Genomic DNA, 10,482 nt, shown 5'->3' with positions numbered 1-10,482 from the left:
GGGCTCTTGGCAGCCCTACAGCAAGCCCTGGGGAGGCCCTGTGCTGAGGACAGGCCTCCCTCCAACCCCCCAATTTTATGCTACAGATGGGCGTGCATGATATGAAATTCAAATGTGTGAAAACTGAGCAATAAACTCGTGTGTTATACAAAGGTGAAGACTTTATTCCCTGAGAGCTAAACTGAATTATTAAATCCCTGAGCGGACCATGTTTAGGCAAAGTCACTGATGGCCCCTTTTCAGGATTTTATACGTGTCCACTTAGCTTTTGCTCCTCACAGTTCAGCACATAGCCAGCCCACTTTTAATCCAGTAAGCAGCTGATGGAGGTGAGAGATTTGTCACTTTAAAAAAAAAATCTTTTTTAAAAAACATTTTTATTTTTTGGCCATGCCACATGGCATGGGAGATTCCTTGACCAGAAGTCGAACCCATGACCCTGCCTTGGAAACTCAGAGTCTTAACCATGGGACTGTCAGGTAAGTCCTGATTTGCCACTTTTGGCCTCTTCCATGGGGTTTCCTTCTGGGGTTTCCAAGAATGCCAGCTTTACAAGATTGTCCCCTCTCAGCCTTCAGACCAGCCCTTTCAGGTGCCTGCCCCCCATTCATTCTAAGACCCTTACAAAGTCAAGGGCAATGTCACAGTCAACCAATCATGCAGAAAGCTTTGCAGAGCACCAGCGAATAGAGAGAGAGAGAGGTTTCAGGGAACCCAGGGCCCCAGCCAGCCAAGGCAGCCACGTGGGGTGGGCAAAGAGGTACACGAGGAAGAAATTCAGCTCTTGGCAGGCACAGCCAGACACACGGGGGCCGTGCCACTTCCTCCGGTGGCCCAGGGAAAGAGCAATTCTGTCTTGGGTTATAGATCCGGGAAGCACCAAGACCAGCCTTGCTTTTCACTCTGTCCCCTGACCTGCAGCCACTGCACCTGTCCTGGGTGACTTCTAGTTCAGCAAGTTCCTTGACTCCAGGGTGGCTGCAGCAGCCAGGGGGAGAGGAGGACCAGCCCAAGGATGCTGAAACAGGCTGTAACTGCCAGCTTCAGGCTGGTTCTGGGCAGCCACCGGGATGAAGAGTCCATGCAAGGGAACGTCCCGCCTTCAAGTGTACCCCAGGGCAGACTGAGAAATCAGAGAGACCGAGGCAGAGGACTCTTCCCCTCCACAGGCCAGGTCAAGCCCCCGGGGCTCTCGCTAGTAGCTCTGGCACCTTGTATGCAGCACCTACCGCTTGGCAGCATCTCTTGGTGTCTTTCCTGGGTGGCGTCCAGACCGGAAGCTCCGCCCAGGCAAGGCTGATGTCTGTTGTAACTCTCCACCTGGCTCTCTTGTTCATTATCATGCAGCGACATGCAGTAGATGTCAGGGGGATGAGCAGACGCATGGAGTCACCATGAGAGTGACAAAGGTAATGCCAGCAGTCATTTATTTAATGCTTACTGTGTACCAGGCTCTCGCCAGCAATCATTTATTTAACGCTTACTGTGTACCAGGCTCTCGCCAGCAATCATTTATTTAATGCTTACTGTGTACCAGGCTCTCGCCAGCAATCATTTATTTAATGCTTACTGTGTACCAGGCTCTCGCCAGCAGTCATTTATTTAATGCTTACTGTGTACCAGGCTCTCGCCAGCAGTCATTTATTTAATGCTTACTGTGTACCAGGCTCTCGCCCAGACACTTCCCTGGACTGACCCCTGCAGAAAGGAACCAGCACAGGGAAGGTGCTCAAAGCGTCCTGGTGCCTTAGGGGCTAAACTTCTCTGGGGGCCCTGGAGGGACCCCAGGGCTGCCTCCAAACTTCCAGGCCTGCTGGGTTCCAAGTAGAGCCCTGTGTGGGGTCATCCCCAGCAAATGGGTTCAATTTCCCCTTGCTCTGCAGGGGTGAGAGCTGCTCCTGTAAGCACCTCTTGGGGAAGCCCGGGTCTCTGGGGTTACTTTGACCTGGGGTCCAGAGGCCCCAGAAGCTCTGTCTGTCCCTGGGTCTGCCCCATTTCAGCTTAGAGCCCTGGCCTTCTGTCATTCTGGCAGTGTGGATAAAATGGGACAGACAGATTCCCTGGACATGCAGGACTTGGAATTTTATATCAGATCTTGAACTGAAAGGTACATGAAAGATCATTCACTCATTCAGCTGTTCAGTTCTCTTTCTCAGATTCTAGGTAACCGACTGCCCATCTGAAACTTGAATCCTCTTTCAAATGTCTCTGTCAAGTTGGCTTTGCTTGTCTGCCTGCAGTGACAGGGAGCTCACCCCTTAAAGAGGCAGGCCTTTGCATCTCTGCACAGTTCTGATGGTTCCAAGTCTTTCCTTAGATTGCTTCCTGGGGACTTTCACTTTCATTTGGTGGCTCTGGGTGTAAGTAAGGAAGTCACTCCCTTCTGTCTTATGGAAACAGGGTGGCTCCTGGGTTCCAGGTGTCAGGGACAGACAAGAGAATAAAACAGGCCCTTGCTGGCAAGTAGCCCAGGATCTTTTAGAAGAAGCGAGACACACTTAGATCTCACATGGCATGTTATCATCACGCTATAAAACGAACTTGTAAATGCCAGGTTGCTTAACACATGGTTTGTTGTTGCTCAGTGGCTAAGTTGTGTATGACTCCTTGCGACCCCATGGACTGCAGCACACCAGGCTCCCTTGTCCTCCACTAATTCCTGGAGTTTGCTCAAATTCATGTCCATTGAATTGATGTTTCTGTCTCATCATCTCATCCTCTGCTGCCTGCTTCTCCTTTTGCTTTCAGTCTTTCCCATCAGAGTCTTTTCCAGTGAGTCAGCTCTTCGCACCAGGTGGCCAAAGTATTGGAGATTCAGCTTCAGCAACAGTCCTTCCAATGAATATTCAGGGTGGACTTCATTTAGGTTTTATCTCCTTGCAGTCCAAGGGACTCTCAAGAGAAGGAAGGAAGTGGAGGAACCATTCCTATTTGGGCAAACCAAGAAGGGCATCATGGAGGAAGAGGTATTTCCGTTGACTGGAGGGCAGAGAAACTCAGATGAACCCAGGTGGGGTGGGGTCTCCTCCCTGAGAGGAGGTGGTGGGCAGGCAGTTTGGTGAGCTCCAGCTCTGTATGGGGACTGTCAGGGTGATGCTTCAATACATTAACCAGTATCTCCCTTGCTCCCCACCCATCCTTCCTGTATTTCAGGCTGCCACAGGGCATTCTGTATTTTCTGCCTAAGTCGTGGATGTAACAGCAAAGAAAAATAAAAGAGTTAAGTTTGTGGCTTAAAAAATTTAAAAAAAATTATTTTTTAGCCGTTCTGGGTCTCTGTTGCTGCGTGGGCTTTTCTCTAGCTGTGGAGGAGGGGCTGCTCTCTGGTTGCGATGCACAGGCTTCTCACTGTGGCGGCTTCTGTTGTCGCAGAGCACAGGCTTGGTAGTTGTGGCCTGTAGGCTTAGTCGCTCCACGGCTTGTGGGATCATACCAGATAAGGGATCGAACCTGTGTCTCTTTCATTGGCAGGCAGATTCTTAACCACTGAGACACCAAGGAAGCCCAAGTCTGTGGCTTTTTGATTTCAAAAGTCTGTCTTAAGTTACTAGAACCTGGCTCTTGAGCTTCAATAGGCTAAGCCTTGAAGGACCCAGGGCACCAAATTCCCAAATGACAACATGGAAGAGTCTTCAGGCAAAAGTGGTTATTGTCGTCCCGGAAGACAGGGTAGGAACTGGGCTGGGGGCAGAGGGAAATGAGATGGTACCCCATGGAGGACAATGGGAACCTTGTCAAGTAAGCACAAGTCATGGGCCTGTAGTCAAACATGTTGTCTTTTGAGAGGATGCAAAGATTGACGAGGGTGAAAAAAGCAATGGTGGATATCTCACAAATACCTTGTTACACGAGTCTGGGAATTTGTTCCCACCTCGTCATAGCCTTGTTGCTAATCAGAATTTTCTCATGTCAGTCCAGGGCATATGGAAAGATCTTTCTCTCTTCCGCTGGATTTGCTAAGCTACCCCAAGGGGAGTTGGCCTGAGAACAAAGTCAATCAAAAGGAAAGTTGACTTGAGAGACAGACAGCAACTTACACAATGTTACATGTCAATGATGTCTCAATAAAACTGGAAAATAGAGAAAAAAGAAAAGAAAGAAGAGAGAGGAAGGTTCTTGTTGGCATTGTTGAAACCCTGGGTCCAACCATACCTGAAGGTGTAGTTTCAGAAAATTTTCAGATGGGTGTGAGAAAACAAATTATTCTCATTTGCTTGTTTCTTAAGTTACGATGAGTTGAGTTTCTGTCACTTGCAACCAGGAGTCCTGATAATACCATCTATCTGTAGGGATTTGAGTGGAGGGGGAGGGTGGCCCGGTATGGAGCCGGGCAGGACACTTTCTCATTCAAGTTTCCCCTCTGCTCTGTAAACTTGGGGAGGGCTCTTATTTTGTAATCAGGATGGCTGAAACTCAGAGAAGGCATGGCTCAAGACCAGGACTCATGGCACTGTCATGGCACAGCTGAGGTTTCAACACGCTTGGCTTTATAATTCAGATCCTCTCAATACCCAGATGTGACCCTCCTGTGGGCTGCCCCGCTGCTGATGGTGCAGAGAGAAGATGGGGAAAGGGGGTGTCTGGGGTATGCACGGAGTCTTGGAAGTGAGCCACTCTGCTGCTCGCATCTGGATGGGAGAGTGAAGCAGATGGCCCATCTGACTCCACCACATCGTGTAACTTTATGGCGTCGGCAGGTTCTCCTCCCCGCTGCGTTTATAGGGATGTCTTCAGGATTTCCTTTTTGATATATGAGAAAGGCTCATTGGCTGGGTGCTGCCCGCCCCCACCCCCAACCCCATCGGAGGGTAATCTGTGAGTAAATCACATCAAACCAGCAGCAAGTGTTTGCACGGGACCCGTGCCCTGTGCGTGCTTTGGGATAAATCTTCCGAGTAACGTGCTTACATGGATGACCCTGGGGACCAAGTAGCATGGAAAGGTCAAGTGCAAGGGGCAAAAGGGAACTTGTCCTTTGTTCCTGCTCTGAACCAGAAGACAGAGTAGGAAGAAGATGGGAGGAGGGTATGTATATTCGTTTCCCAAGGATGCTGTAGCTGAGTACCCCAAATTGGAGAATGTCAAACAACAGAAATTTATTCTCTTATAATTCTGGAGGCTAGAAGTTTGACCTCAAGGTGCCCACGGGGCTGTGCTCCCTCTGAAAGCTCTAGGAGGAGAATCCTTCCTTATTTCTTCTGGCTTCTGGGGGTTGCTGGCACCCTTCTTTCTTGGCTCATAGATCCATCACTCCAATCTCTGCTTCCTTTGTCACCAGGCATTCCCTCGGTGTGTCTCTGCCTCTGTATCCAAAAAACAACCCCCTGTCTCTTCTCAGGACACTAATCACCAAATAAGAGCCTTGTCTTAACTTGGTTACACCTGTAAAGACTCTATTTCCAAGTACAGCTGCATTCTGAGGTTCTGGGTGGACCTGAATTTTGAGGAGGGGGCACTAGTCAATCCAGTCCAGAGGGTGACAGGGCAGTTCTTGCACAAGGAAGGGGCTTGTCTGGAGGTGGGAGGGGCTTCAGAATGTGCACATGCCCCTTTAAGGGATTTCCTGAAGATAAATCTCATAGCAGCTTCTGTTCATCTGGACAAATAGTTATATAGGCTGAATGAAAGCTCTCTCCATAACCCAGCAACTTCACCCCTAGGAACATCCCCACTCGGGATGAGTCCTGCGGTCATCGGAAGACAAGCACAGAATGTTCACAATGGAATTATTTATCTCGGCTGACAACTGAAAATGACCAAATGCCTGCTTCAGTAGACTGCAAAAACAGCTTCAGTTCTTGGCAGCCCCTTTCATTAAGAGGCAGAGTCTGTTTCTTCTCCCTCTTTGGGGCTGGTCTTCTTATATGCTGTGGCCAGTAGTGTGTGGCAGAATGTGTGTTTCTTTCAAGCCCAAATTTCCAGGGGCCTTACACATTTCTCCTTGTTCTGTGGTCACCGCATGAAAAGTCCAGTCTAGTGGTTTGGAGGATGAGAGATGGGTGGAGCAGAGATATTCTTTCCCAGCTGACATCATCCTAGACCTGCCAGCCCCGGCTGCAGATGGCAGACACGTGAGTGAACATGTGAGCGAACCCAGCTGAGATCAGCCCAGCCCAGCCCAGAAGAACAACCCAGCAGATTCCAGTCCAAATCAACCAACAGAAGCATTTGCTAGTCAGGTGGCTGTTGTTTTAAGACACTAAGCTTTGGGATGCTTTGTTACACAGCAATAGCTAATTGATACATTGACCTGTGGTGTTGGAGAGGACTCTCCAGAGTCCCTTGGACTGCAAGGAGATCCAACCCGTACATTCTGAAGGAGATCAGCCCTGGGTGTTCTTTGGAAGGACTGATGCTAAAGCTGAAACTCCAGTACTTTGGCCACCTCATGCGAAGAGCTGACTCATTGGAAAAGACCCTGATGCTGGGAGGGATTGGGGGCAGGAGGAGAAGGGGTCGACAGAGGATGAGATGGCTGGATGGCATCACCGACTTGATGGACATGGGTTTGGGTGAACTCCGGGAGTTGGTGATGGACAGGGAGGCCTGGTGTGCTGCAATTCATGGGGTCGCAAAGAGTCAGACACGACTGAGCAACTGAACTGAACGCAGGATGTAGAGAGACCTCAGATACCATGCAGAGCAAAAGCAGCTCAGCCAAGAAGAATGCATGCTATATGATTCCATCAATACATAAAGTACAGAAATAGGTAAAAGTAATCTATGATGAGATAAGTCAGGAAAGTGCTCGCCCTCGGGGGACAGTGACTAGCAGGGGGTGTGAGGGGGCCTTCTGGGGCTGGTCACCTGGGAATGCCCACCAGGGGAAACTTTGTTGAGCTGTGTGCCTGCAATGTGTGCATTGCTATGTAGGTTATACCTTGGTAGAGATGAAAAAAAATGCCAATTCTCTTGTTTCTTTTCTCATTGCCAGTGAGCCAATGGGATTGCATCTTATGTAGAGGACAAGTATGCAAGGGGAAAATCACGCATAGTTTCAATGCCCTTGAAAGTTCCTTGGGAAATCATCATGTTGGAGCCCATTGCCATCTCTCAATAAATCCGGCACGGGTAGTTTTTCCTCCTGTGTGAAGACAGATCACACGTTTTTCTCGTTCAGACTCCACATAAAGAAGAAGTTTGTGAGGGTCACAGAGAGCTAGAGTCATTGGTGCTCACACCCAGAGGGACATGTGATACTGCAGGTGAGATCACAGCTTACGGAAGACACACCTCAAAGCCAGGGGTGCGGGGAATCCCTCATCCTATAAACCTCCCCTGCCTTGGGAGGAAGGGCGGCCACTGTGTTTCGGTATGTTGACCCTAACCAAGCTGAACTAAAATCAGTTAAATGTACGTAGGATGCAAGGCCAAGCACATGAAGGACTTAACTCTTGGTTAACCGATTCTTCATTTATACTCCCAACACCCGCTGCACCATCCAGAGCATCAGGGTTGTGTCAAAAAAATCTGAATGGTGGTCCTAATGTGATTCCAGGCAGGTCATCTTATTTTTCTGGGTTTTGGGTTGTCATCTGTAACATCATCTGTAGGGGAGGGGCATGGACTTGAATAAAATGGATGCCCTTTGAGGGTCTGGGGTTCTAGGCTGCCTTTGAGAGAGAAAACCACCCATGATCCAGGTCGAAAGGGCTGCCGTAGACTTTCAGGGTGGTTCTGGGCCAGTGCTCCCTTCGCTGCCCGTCTCCCTATCTGTGCAGTGGGTGGCTGGGTCCTGTGGATTTTTGTGTGTGTGTGTGTGGCTGCAGTGGGTGGCTCGGTCCTGTGGGTGCTGTTTTTGTGGCAGTGGACAGGAGTGGGGGCCAGGGCTCAGAAAACGATGGCTGATGGCCAGGTCCAGGGGAGGGATTGGTTGGAATGAAGACAGTGGCCGTGCTTCTGCAAGGTGGAAGCCCAGGTGCAGGCAGCGTGCTAACGGGCTTCAGGGTGGGGGTGGGAGGGGGCAGCTTCTCCAGCAGGTCGGCTTTCTCCTCGGCCCCAACATTCCTTTCTGACCCCACTGTTGTTGTTGTTCAGTCGCTCAGTTGTGTCCGACTCTTTGCCATCCCATGGACCGCAGCACGCCAGGCCTCCCTGTCCATCACCAACTCCCGGAGTTTACTCAGATTCATGTCCATTGAGTCAGTGATGCCATCCAGCCATCTCATCCTCTGTTATCCCCTTTCTCCTCCCACCTTCAATCTTTCCCAGCATCAGGGTCTTTTACAATGAGTCAGTTCTTTGCATCAGGTGGCCAAAGTATTGGAGTTTCAGCTTCAGCATCAGTCCTCCCAGTGAATCTTCAGGACTGATTTCCTTTAGGTTTGACTGGTTTGATCTCCTGGCTGTCCAAGGGACTCTCATAGTAGCCCAAACATGGCTGGAGATGGAGTACTGGTCCCAACTACCGCTGGTGAACTCAAGCGGGGCTCCCAAGCCTGGCTGCTCACCCCAAGTGCCTGGGAGACCCTCGAGGAGAACTGCCAAGTCCTGGGCCCCATCTCTGGCAATTCAGTTGCAAGGCTGTAGTCTGGGGACCGGGAAATGGTATTTAAGCAGTTGTGGCCTCTGGGACTGAGCAGACGTGGGAGCCCAGGTGGTGGACACGTGTCCCCGGGGGGCCTCCCCAGGGGCTCCTGCTGCTGTCACAGCTACACACGTCCTTCAGCAAACACACACGGCCCATGATTGATTCTCTGCCGTTTCCCTCACAGCCCAGCGGGTCTGACTGAATGGCTGACGTGCTGCCCAAACACCCCACTGGAACCGCTTCCCTGCCCTCTGCCCCGGAAGTCGTTTGTTTGTTTTTAGACACAGCCTTTATGTCCAGCTGAAAGGCCCCCGGGGGCCTCCCCAGAGCCGCCCATCCAAGCTGGAGGCAGGCTAAAGGTTGTCCTGGGGCTGGGGGTGCTGCCTGGGGGACTGTGACCCTCAGGCAGGGCTGCTCACACTCACACGTGGGCACTCTGGAGCCCAGGGGTCCACCCCATGCTCCTGCATCAAGGCAGCCCTGGACTTGTCCGAGTGAAGGTCCTTCCATCCACCCTCCACTGTGAACAACTCATGGGCAGCCGTCTCATCCTTTCTCCTCCCTTCCTTCCTCTAACCACCGTGTATTAAGAACCTACCACAAGCCAGGTGCTTGCAATGCCACTGTCTTTGTTCTCTATGGGCATCCTTTTGTTGTTAAAAGACCAGGCTCTGAAATTCAGCAGACTTGGGGTTGAATCCCAGTCCCACTCCTGCCCTAGCGCCTCAGCTTCCTTATCTACTAAATGGGGATGATAAAACCAGCCTCCAGAGGTGGCTGGGAGAGGTCTCAACATCCTGGATGAGAGAGAAATAGCTGGCCCTGGCCTGGCATGCAGCAGGTGCTTAGAACCTCTTCCTCTCTTCCCTGATCCATCTCCGTCTCTCCTGGTCTCTGTCACTCAGGCTTCTCCCCACCTGGACCTGTGCTGTAGAGAAGGGAGCACAGGGTCAGGAGCCCAGAACCCTGGGTCCCCATTCTCACTGTGCTGTGTGACCTTGGGCGAATATCTGTCCCTCTCTAATCTGACCAGATCATCTCAAAGGCCCATTCTTGAGCTGCGGGTCCAGGTTGTGAGTTCTTGGGAAAACTGGACTCAGTTCTACTTTCTATCTTGTCTAATATATAGAAGGTATTCCAGAAAGGATCGTGGAAATGAGGTGAGTGGATTGTTAGTCAGCTATGTCTGCATCCCAAACTGCAGATCTGGTTGGAGGGCTCTGGCTATCCGAGTGGAGCTCATTCTCCTGGGAGAGCTGGGCCAGGGTCAGGGGTGGAAGGGGAGAGATTGTTGCACTTCTTATTTTCTTGGAAACACTTTGGCCTCAGAATCTGTCACCAGTGAGGCAAAAATGGAGATAGGGTGGGACTGGGGGGCCAGTTCTGCTTCAGAGACCTCCCCTGACAACCTTCTGGTGCCTTGGAGAGGTAACCAGCCCTGCCCTTCCCTTCCCACCCATGGGACTCAAACCACTGCTTTACTGCCTTCCTTTCTTCTCAGGAAATAGGGTCCTGCAATTCACCTGTTACTTCATCCACTCATCCATCCATCCATCCACCCACCTATTCACCATCCACCCATCCATCCATCCACGCCATCCACTCATCCACCTGCCCACCCATCCATCTGTCCATTCATTTATCTATCCACCCATCCGCTCATCCATCCATTCATCCATCCATCCATCCATTTATCCATTCATCCATCCATCTACCCATCTGTCCATCCATCCATCCATCTGTCCATCCATCCATCCATCCATCCATCCACCCACCCACCCATCCACCCATCCACCCACCCATCCATCTATCCATCCATCTATCTATCCATCCATTTCTCCATCCACCCATCCACTCATCCATCCATCTACCCATTCACCCATCCATCCATCCCCCCTCCATCCATCCATCCATCCATCCATCTATCCACTTGTCCACCCATCCACCCATCT

The 10,482-nt window shown here is 50.8% G+C and overlaps 1 long non-coding RNA gene across 1 annotated transcript; it reads left to right on the top strand.

Annotated features, from left to right (window-relative positions):
• The first annotated feature begins 965 nt into the window (after nucleotides 1–965).
• Nucleotides 966–3,231, top strand: LOC104980113. Its single transcript, XR_824227.1, has 3 exons — nucleotides 966–1,409; nucleotides 2,884–2,966; nucleotides 3,154–3,231. It is a non-coding gene; the product is annotated as an uncharacterized LOC104980113 (long non-coding RNA).
• Nucleotides 3,232–10,482: the final 7,251 nt, after the last annotated feature.

This window comes from Bison bison, unplaced genomic scaffold, assembly GCF_000754665.1.
Source record: "Bison bison bison isolate TAMUID 2011002044 unplaced genomic scaffold, Bison_UMD1.0 scf7180017864495, whole genome shotgun sequence".
Taxonomy (NCBI): Eukaryota; Metazoa; Chordata; class Mammalia; order Artiodactyla; family Bovidae; genus Bison; species Bison bison.
This window is presented reverse-complemented; position numbering and strand designations above follow the sequence as displayed.